This window comes from Bidens hawaiensis, unplaced genomic scaffold (assembly GCF_021521415.1).
Source record: "Bidens hawaiensis isolate Kalapana, Puna unplaced genomic scaffold, B.hawaiensis_p1.1 tig00003961_1, whole genome shotgun sequence".
In the NCBI taxonomy this organism is placed as follows: Eukaryota; Viridiplantae; Streptophyta; class Magnoliopsida; order Asterales; family Asteraceae; genus Bidens; species Bidens hawaiensis.
In genome coordinates this window covers 1,735,212-1,746,414 of record NW_027491228.1, presented here as the reverse complement: position 1 = coordinate 1,746,414, position 11,203 = coordinate 1,735,212, and the positions used below count along the sequence as shown (strand labels likewise).

The window sequence follows — 11,203 nt, the reverse complement described above, 5'->3', positions numbered from 1 at the left end:
TAAAGATATGAAGACCCCAAATAAATAGATATGAACGTCCAACGGAATAGATATGAAGGCCGCCAAAATAAATCTGTTGGTCGACAGAGTAGATATGAAGACCCTATGGAATAGATATGAAAGCCCGACTATATAGATATGAAGGCCTAACGGAAAATAGATCCGTTGGCCGACCGTTTATTAAACCGTCAAACCAAAAGTTTAAAGGTTTTTAAACCGCTCGGCAGACTGTTTAATTAATGGTTAAAGTCATAACTAAACGGTCGTTTTTTTATAAACGACCGGCTCGACCGTTTAAGTGTATACGTGTATAGATGTGGTTGGTTAAAAAACAGAAGGGCATTAGATAAATCTATCGGGTGTTAGCTCTAATCTAATATGTTAGATCCTACTGTTTAGAAATGGACCATGTTGAATGTTTTTAGTTTAGGAAGGCTAATTAAGGAATAAGATTGATAAAATGGCCATTTTTGTCATTTTCCCGAATTTTAAAGGTTTCTTATGAGTTGTCTAGGAATTATTATATATTTATACTAGGATGGTACCCGTGCTACACACGGGTGAAACATATTTAAAACGTAATATATATGTAACATCATATAAATTTAATGAAATGCAAATGTTGTATTTATAAATAAATAATAATTTTACATGAATTATAAGGCATCATAACGTATTTTGATTAAAATACAAAAGCATACAAAGACTAACAGAGATAATTGAAAAGTTAAAACATTATATAACTTATAACATGAGTATAATAACAAACAAAGGATATTAGTCTCCAAATAAAAAATAAATAAATATAAGAAATCAAATTCTCCAAATATTAAAGCATAACAATGAAAACATATCATTCCTTTATTAGTCAATAAATGGTAATCATAATTTGAATTTTAGGATGAAAATAATTTGAAGATTTCATCAATTACATCACCTGATGATAAACTGAAGAGGAAACTTATGGATGTCTTTGACGTTGATAATGAATCTAGCATATCAACAATTAAGTGTAAAGCATCAAATCTGGAAGAGAAGACCGATGCGCTTAGTGGTGTTGTTAAAGATGGAGTTGATGGCAAAATGACGTATGGTGTTAAACTTGTAACTCATAAGTTGGAGAAGGTTTAATGGTTATTGTTGTGGTAAAAAATTACCGAGGCAATAATTGAACAACTTAGTAAAGTGAGGTAGTGTGTTTCTCAATAACAAGCTAAGTAAATGCAGCAAATGTAAAGGGTGACACAACAATATAGCGAGAAAAAGCCTAGGATCATGGTAGGGATCTTCGAAAAAAACCTCGGGAGGAGAAAACTATCCCCCTGCCTCAATTTATTAACAAGGTAAAATCGGTTACAATTCGAGAACTGCTTGAGAATGAGAGCTACGTACAAGTGTCAATATTATGAGTACAGAATGAAATGTCCTTAACGTTTTCAATCAGCCTCATTATATAGGAAGAAAAAATAACAATTTATCCTAAAAACTAGCCTATTTACTAGGTCTTCTTGAGCTGCATTCATATGACCGTTATAGACCGACTTCCACATGCTTTTCAATTGGAACTCTGAAATACCAGTGAGACTTAGTCTACTAGTCGTTCCAGGCTGTTAACCAAAGAGTAACCAGATAGTATATTAGTTAGTTTACACAAAATAAGGCTCAGGATTCTGAACCCGCTAAGGATCCTGATTGTCAGGATATCGCTTAAGATACCGGTCAAGATCCTATATGAGAACTTGAACCACAACAATTGTCCGCAAAAAATATGCCAGCTTTAAACCATATTTACAACGGTAATATATTTTCTTTATTCTTATCCTAATGACGTTAGCCCAGTTAATTTGAAAAGACTTGGATCAAATTCCTAAGCATATTAACCACCTCATCTTAAATGTAGGGATAATTGCCTATATTTACTATCCCCAAGTATTATTTATCTCTATCTTCAACCGGGAGTTAAAGTAACTTTTTCTCTCTTCTTCTTCTTCACCGATCTTTCTAGGGTTTCTGTTGTATTCGTAATCTTCTAATGGCAAAGAAATGAACCAGATCCTCTATATCATCCAAGGATTCTGACGAGGAGTTCCTCAATCAGGAACTGTTTGCTTTCCCAAATCTCAAAACCTACAACTTCACTGACCGTGATATAACTCGTCTTCAAATCGAAGAGGTGTTTCTCGAAGGAACTGTTATTCTTCCTTTCGAGAAACAGATGCGGTCCAATCTCATCTCCAAAAGTCGGATCTGTTTTACTTATTACCCTTTTTCTCTTGGCCTGCCCTATCCTTTCCGCCTTTTATTTCAAAGTTTTTCAAAGTCACCGGCTTGAGTTATGCACAAATGATGACAATGGCATGGAGGACCCTTTTCATGTTGAATCATCTTATCACCACCAACAATCTTGATTTTGATATCTCTGATTTAGCTGTTGTTTATCACGTAAGAACACATGGTTCTAGCAGATTCGTATTCCAAATTATTCCTGGAAAAACTCACTTGATTCTGAAAACAACAAAAAATGATAGGGAATGTAATAGGAAATTCTTTTTTGTTCGGATAGATTCCATCCTAGGTGGAAAAAATCTTCCTTTCTAGTGGGTTATCAAGGGTAGGATTAAATAAAAATTGAAATAATAATTTAATTAAATTAAATACTTATCTGTTACTTTGTTATCTCAACATCGAAGTTTTAAGATCTCGCACCACCAACAGTTGAAGCCTGCAAGAGGATCCCTTCCATTTTGAAGATCCCGGAGACGGAAAGAGTTTTTTGTTTAGAAACCCCTGCCTCTTCCTCTGCGAGCCACATTTCGGAAAAGATGTCTAGTGAGTATCCCAAACATAATCTCAAATCGTGTTTTCATATTCACATTAAATATGTTTTCTTTTTCAGCTAAGCAAAACTTCATGTTGGTATCAGAGCTAAAGGTTATAAGATAGGCAGTTAGAAAAGTCCTAGTAATATGCTTAGCACCCTATACATGCCTACTTGATTGCCTTATGTGCTTATTGTTATGTGTTTACAGCTTACTTAAATTAGTTATTTATTTTATTATTTTAATATTGTGCATACACAAATTCCAAGGCTATGCCTCACGTTCAAAGTATTTTTCAATTCTTTTATTTTCTAGTAGATTGCTTTTTTTTTGGGAAATTCCTTATGAATTCCTTTATTTTGTTTTTACTCCCGCACCTTAAAGCATGGGAGTATGACATGTTCTTGTAGTAACTAGAAGGGGGAGAGAATTGTGAGTCAAGCCTTGGCAAAACGGTTTCGAGAACCCAAGTTAAGACGCTATTCCTTACCTGGAGGATAACCTGACCATAGTACTCGATCTTATAGGCCAAAACGGAACAATATCATACGACCGGACTTTAAGTGGTCAGCGTGACCGGTCGGTTACACTCCTTTTATAACAACCGAATTCACGGTGGTTCGTGACTAAATTCTGAAAAAATTTCCAATATTTTATTTTTATTTATTTTAAAATGCTTAGTTGGGTGAAAAATCTATGACAACCCATGGACACTCCAACTATCCATTTATCAACTTGCTTTCGATTTGATTTTTGGTTGGAACGTATCACCCGTGCTGGTTCACAAGATACTCCAACTGCTCATATTTGGATCCGTGAATTCGTTATTTAGTTGGGTCAGTTAAAATGCCATGTAACTCTCATGGGCCGACCAACTCAATTAATTTGATAATTTGTTATTTAGTTGAGTCAGTTAAAATTCTATGTAACACTCATGGGCCGACCAAGTCAATCGCTTTATAACTTGCTATTTTAATTGGGCCATTAAAATGCCATGGAAAGCTCATGGAAGGCCCAATTCATAAAATTTAAATTGCGTTATTTAATTGGGCCATTTAAATTGCCATGGAACACTCATGGGAGGCCCGATTCACAAATTTATGTTGCGTTATTTAGTTTGGTCATTCAAATTGCCATGGAAAACTCATGGGAGGCCAACTCATTGGATATGTTTCGTTACTTAATTTGGATTCTCAAGCTACCATGGAAAGCCCAACCCGATAAAAATTTAATTTTGAATTTCGATTTTTAAAATAAACTTTGTTTATCTATTTAACTATCTCAAACGTATTCACATTATTTTAAAATTTTGACGCATCCCCAAGTCATGATAAGTTACTAGCACGATTGCAACCCATTCAAACTCAACCTATTCAAGTTATTCCAAATCAATCTACCTCGACTACTCAAGTTCTTATGGATCCAAGAACTTCAAGCGCTCCAAGTCAAGTGAATCAAGTCAACCATGACTCAAGCTTCTCAAAGACTCTGAAGACTTTTATTGCTTTCGCTATTTCTGTTTTTAATAATTTTGTCTTTTCAAGTTATGCATTGTAACGACTTTTTATTTATTTGTGGTATTGGATAATTTGAATTTGGATTATTTAACTTTTGCGTGTTTTATCTCATGAATAAAGTTTCTTTTATTTATCAAGGTTAATTTCTTATGATATCATACTCTTGCCTTATTTTCTTATTCTCTTTCATCACGATCCATTTCTTTTTCAGTTTTCAAGATTTCACTCTTACAACAAAAGATGTTTTAGAAATTTCATTGTTTTATTAATCAATTCGAACATTCATTTTTAGAAATGTTTTGTACATTGATGGTCTTCTGGTTTTATATTTAACTTTATCAAAATTTTTACTCTCTCTCAAAATTATGCTTTTCAACGTTTTGTAACCCACACGATGGGATGAATTATGTGGACCATCCGACAATCTAAGTAATTATGGGTCGACACCTAATTACCCAAGTCCTCGCATGAAAATCATAATACGTACAATTGTCTATCATAATCTAGAACCGAAAGTAGTTCAAGTAACGGTACGAATGATAAGATGATAAGGACATGGTGGATACGCCACTGGTACATCCTATATATAAGTTCCCTTATCGGATTTTTATTCGGAGCGTTGCTCCGGCTATTAAAAGTTCTATGTTATGTTAAATTTTAAATTTTATTTTAAAATATTTTCCTTAAAAGTTTAGCACAATTATGTTTAAGTTTTCCTTAATTTCGGGACGAAATTACCTAAAGTAAGGGAGCCTTTAACATCTCGGACTTTTCGTATTTGTATACATTTATGTTTAAACCAATTCGAGAATGTAATTCGGTTCTTTATTATTAATAAAATCATATTTTTAAAGGTCTTCATGGAGGTATTTTCATTTCAAACCCTTTGTGTTGTTTAAACTTGCCATTTCACGCTTAAAAACTCCTAAAAAGATCAAAAATTTACATTTTCAAAGCACAAGGACCAAAACTGCCAAAACACGAAACTCCCCATCCCTGACCACGCCACGTCGCGCGGCCAAGGGAAGGGTGGTGGTCACGTGGCGCGGCCATACATCTGTACTAGCTTCCTTTGTTTATTTTACTTTCTAATTCGGTTTTAGTGCAAAACCAGTTATTTTGGACCAAATCACATTATTTAAGTCCTAAGAAAACTAACATACACTTGGTACATGTCCATATTCATTAACCCTTTCAACAAAAACGAATTTTGACGAGTTTTCAATTGATTTAGTCATTAAACAAGATTCGATTATTAAACAAGCTCTTTAACTAAAATTAACTTGTGCTTACTTATTCTATATAACCAAGACATAAAATAATTTGCCAAATACTTCCCTAAACCCTAAGAATACCTCTCTCAGCTGTCACCCTTATTAAACACCCGATTTCACCTTCGTTTTTTGCTATATTACTCAAAGTTATATTGCCGACCTTTGACTTTGCTATATTACCGACCTTTGACTTCGTTTTCCATCGATTCAAGTACTATCCGGGTAAGTTGTTCATTGTAAGTTGTTCATCATTACTCATTAGTCAATATGCCTCAATCAATTTCTATGATTGAGGGGAATTGAGGGGGTTATTTGGACTCTAACTCGTTAAAGGGCATGTTGGTCAACAACTTTGACCAATCAATTTCTATGATTGAGGGGAAGACTTTTATTTTTGTTTCGAGAAAGGTTGCTGACCAAAACCCGACTACCGACTCACTGTTCAGATTCTGGTAAGTACCAGCTCGCTTAAACGTTAAATATCTCATAACCGGAGTTCTAGACATCCGTTTAGATCGATTCCAGCGGTTATGTTCTCGGTTTTAACCATAGTTTATTATATATAAGTTTTAGGTCTATTCGGTTTAACTCAGTCAGCACGTTAAAGGACAGTTCGCTCGTTTAATTGTGTTTTTATTCTTATTTCTCGCACACTCGTCTAAGCAATACAGTGAGATATCATTCCCCCTTTATTTTACTATTTTCTAACGTTTTGGGGACATATGCGTATCTAATTCATATTTTTATATCATATATATACACATACTGCATTTTAATTAAATGCTAATTGCTATTTGTTTAAGTGTTTATTTTATAACATTTGGAGAGGTCCATTATAATCCCATTATAGTATGATCATACGTCGTCTTAGTAGCCAAAGCCCGATTCACATGGCCATGGTCAACCGACACTCACATTTGTATGCTAGTCATAGTAGCCAATGCTCAATTCGCAAGGAATCGGTCAACTGACACATTATTTGCTCATGGTTTGATTGACTATTACTCACATTATTTTGTTTGTGCATTTATCATTTATTATATATATTATTATTAGTGTCAAAGCTGGTGATCATCTCACTCAACATGTGTTGTTGACAAATCTCTGTTTATTTTGTACGCATATGCAGGTTGTCAGTTAATTTGAAGCTAAGGTGAAGAACACATAGAGAGACTTTAGACATTAAAAATAAATAATATTTAAATGTTATTTTGTTTTGGATTATCCTTATATTGTTTGGAACTTGTGCACATATTTGAAATTTGAAGTAAATAAATTAAATTGATAATACCTTGTGAGCTGTGAACAACGGTTCACAACCCGGTATTTCCGCCTTAGGTTGGGGCGTGACATAATTGGTAAAATTGGGAAAACTCAATAGTATGTTGTATAAAATAAACTTTTTAGACTAAAATCGCATAATTGATCAAACCTTAAGTACGATTTTAACACTTTAGTCTTGTTTTTAATTAAAGTATATAAATTATACATGTTAGCCCTGCTTGTGGTGCGCACATATGATGTATATATGTGTGAACCCTCGGGTGGGCAAAAGTGATATTGCACTAATTTTGATGTTATTTTACTAATCTCGTGAAAATAACGTTAAAAGTGACGGACGGTTAATCAGGCATCATGTAGTGGCGTTGATAGCCGAAAGACAAGGGTACATGCACCGATCAGCCGGTGTCCCGATGATTGAGTGCTATGTGCCTTATGTCCAAGGCTTGATGCAAAACTACTATCGAGCCGGGGGTCTCACCGAAAGCAGCCTCTCTATCCTTGTAGGGTAGAGGTAAGGCTGTCTACATCTTACCCTCCTCAGACCCTACCATAGCTTTGCTATTGGTGGGATATACTGAGTACGATGATGATGATGAAATTATACATGTGATGATTTGCTAAAAGTGTCCCATGTCTATCACTCTATTTTAATAATGCCCATTTGTCTAACCACCCACCAACCCAAAAATAGGTAGGTAGAACAGTAGAACACAATACACCACTCATCATCAACAAACACACAGATCATTTTCTTCTCTCATTTCCATTGACTTCTTTTTATTCAATGACGTCCATAACTTATGGTGGGTTTTTCGTGAGTCTGATCTTAATATATATGGACCTGTTCTTTGTATGCTAATGGATTCTATACGTCCATCATCAGCTTCGGTGACTCGCTTGCCGACACCGGTAACCTTAAACACCTAGCCTCCATATCCAACCAGGTGTTTCAAGTACTTTTACCTCCTTACGGCCAAGACTTTATCAACCACTCCACCGGCCGTTGCTCCAACGGCCGCCTCATGATAGATTTCCTAGGTAACGTTTCTGTCTCTATGTTTACTTAACAATTTAGACGTTGGTCTTGTGCTTATTCAAATTTTGATGTAGCAGTTATGATCATTGATCAACTTACGGGTGCAAACTAGTTTTCTAAACCTTGTTCTTGTCTCATTTTCTATTTATCAATTATTATTTTGTACATATTTAATTACTACATATATTTTGAGAAAAAGCTTAATAAGTCATGGGTGGTCTTATTAAGCTACCACTCAACTTTTCCAGTGAAGTGGAATTATTTTTTTTACGTTTTATGTATTACGTTACCCTCCAATTATGTTAGGCTACCCCTAAAAACATTTTACAAGCCCAAAACTTCACATTTCAAAGATTTATTAAAAGCAAAGATGATTAAAAGCATACTACTTAATTAAAACTTAAAAGCCCAACTTAAATAACCGCGCAAACATATGCGCTAGCGGGTAGCCGGGGCCTGTGCACGCAAAAAGGGTAAGCAGGCGAGAGTATGTGCCAAACGAGTAACCCGGCGCCGGTACGCATGAAACATAAAGCGGGCTTGGGATGCGCGAAATGCGTAACCAGGCGCATGTACGAGCAAAACGCCTTACAAGCCCTGGTATGCACGAAACTGGTAACCGATTAACCCCTGAAATTATGTTCTATATCTATCACTGGCTCGTGTGCATGACCTTAAACAAGCCAAAGCTCAACTTGAGCTCGGTTGTGTAGTGTGAAATTAACAGAATTCCAAAAGAGTTAATGCTTAAAAATTCATCAGGCTAGTCAAGGCTTGACGAGCCTAAACGATATCGCATACAAGGCTCGAGCTCGGGCTCAATAACTAAACACACTTTATTGAGGTTCGGGCTAGTTCTGATCTTTTTATCGGCTCACTTGCATCCCTAAACAATATAGTTCTTTTTTACAATTTAGTGATTTACACGGTTTGATCATCACAATATTCACAATCATCACTGAATCTTGGCACCTTGAATCATCACAATTCACATTTCTTGTACATAGTTTTAGTTAGGTTATGTTTGTTTTTGCTTAAAATGTCTGTAAGGGACTTATGTCTACGGGCGCGCAAACATAAGCTTTTGAAGACTGTTTGGTTTTTCTTTTAAAAAATATCTGAAAAATGTTTTTTATCATCTTAAAAAATAAGCTATTGTTTAACCTCTTCACACTTCTTAACATCCTATCAACACCAAATGTCCAACACCACCACCACCACCACCCACCGTGCGGCACCATCACCACCGTTCACCACCACCACCCATTGTCCGCCACCAACACCCACCACCACCACCGTCCATACCACCACCACCCACCGTCGGCTACAACCACCTTCCACTACCACCACCCACCGTCCGCCACCACCACCGTCCCACCACCACTACCACCCATCACCACCGTCCACCACCACCCACCATCCGCCACCACCACCGTCCATCACCACCACCACCCACCTCGGCCACAACCATCGTCCACTACCACCACCCACCGTCCGCCATCGTCCACCACCACCACCCACCGTCTGCCGCCACCACCCACTACCACCACAACCGTCCATCACCACCACCCACCGTTCACCGCCTACCACAATCGTCTGCCACCAATCGTCCATCACCACCCACTTCCATAGTTCGTACACCACCACCTGTTATTTTATCAGTCTACATACGTTAAATGACTTCTATCTACTGTGATATGTGTGATAGGTAACTAATTTTCAGTTATGCAGATGATATCTAGTTTATAAAACAAATAGTATTATATTTTCAGATTGCATACCTTTAGAACACATCTTCAGTTACAGACCTGCAATCAGATTGCAGGCACCTTTTGTATTCAGAAACAAACAGCTTCTTACTCTTTCTGTGTCTACGTAGCTGAGCATCTAGGATTGCCACTGGTACCACCATTTCTCAAGACAATCGGAATAACAACACGGTGACATTCAAACAAGGAGTGAATCATGCAGTTGCAGGTGCAACAGCATTGGATCCATCAGTTCTTGAACCAAGAGGGAATGTAAATCCATCGACGAATGCATCATTCGGAGTTCAATTAGCATGGTTTAAACAATCACTTCTTTCTATTTGTGGCAACCATTCAAGTAACCAATACACTTTTCTTAATTCAAATTTAAACTAATCGGTTTTCTTAAATGGTAGTTGATCACAAAATTTATGACAGGTTGCAGAGATTTCATTGGACGATCTTTGATCCTTGTGGGAGAAATTGGTGAAAACGATTACAACTATCCAATTCTCGAGGGTACACAAATCGAAGAAGTTGAATCATTAGTTCCTCCTATTATTGATACCATCATCTCAGCAGTCATTGTAAGGAACAATGCTATATTATTATATTGTTAATTATCTTATTTATTTTAAAAGTTCTAACTTTGAATTACAGGAGTTAATTGAAATGGGGGCTAAATCATTAGTTGTCCCTGGAAACTTTCCGATTGGATGTTCTGCATCATATTTAACAGTTTGCGGTTCAGAAAACGAAGAGTATGATCCCAAAACCGGCTGTCTCGTTCGTTTAAACCAGTTTGCTGAATACCACAACAAACTATTGCAAATAAAACTAAAGCAAGTTCAAGATCTTCATCCTGATGTTAACATCATATATGCTGATTATTACAATGCTGCCATGGAGATCTATCTTTTCCCTTATAAATATGGTAACTAAATTCGAAGTTGATGAACAGTAATAAATAATAATCAGTTTCATAATTCGTACCTATGCTATCAATTAATGCCATGCTAAATTTTTAGGGTTCACGAATGGAGCTTTGGATGCATGTTGTGGAGGTGAAGGGCGATATGGTGTGGTCTTATCAGCGGTATGTGGAGAGGCATCTACAACCGTGTGTGATGACCTGGATACATATGTTAGTTGGGATGGAATACATCTAACCGAAGCCGCCTACCGAATAATTTCCCATAATTTATTTTCTACACCTCAATTTAATTCAATGTGTTCTGCATCAACTTCAGGTGTTGGATTATCAATTTCTATGTAACTAACTTGGTTAAGAGGCTGTGTATTACACTGGTTGGACAATGAAAACGGTGTAATTGATAAATGTTTAAATAAGTTATATGATTAAAATTACATATTATATATAATAATGAAAAATGAGAAATTATTGTTCACAAGTTTTCAAAATTACAAATAAATTGTAAAGTTTTATATACACAAATAAATTGGTATAACTTTACTGAAACATGAGCAAACCATATGTTATATAGCAACAAAGTATACACAAATC

The 11,203-nt window shown here is 36.0% G+C and overlaps 1 pseudogene across 1 annotated transcript; it reads left to right on the top strand.

The window, feature by feature from the left end:
* Positions 1 to 963: 963 nt before the first annotated feature.
* Positions 964 to 10,954, top strand: LOC143624780 (GDSL esterase/lipase At1g28580-like; annotated as a pseudogene). Its single transcript, XR_013152171.1, has 6 exons — positions 964 to 1,125; positions 7,746 to 7,932; positions 9,810 to 10,036; positions 10,117 to 10,265; positions 10,339 to 10,612; positions 10,707 to 10,954. The product of XR_013152171.1 is annotated as a GDSL esterase/lipase At1g28580-like (transcript).
* Positions 10,955 to 11,203: the final 249 nt, after the last annotated feature.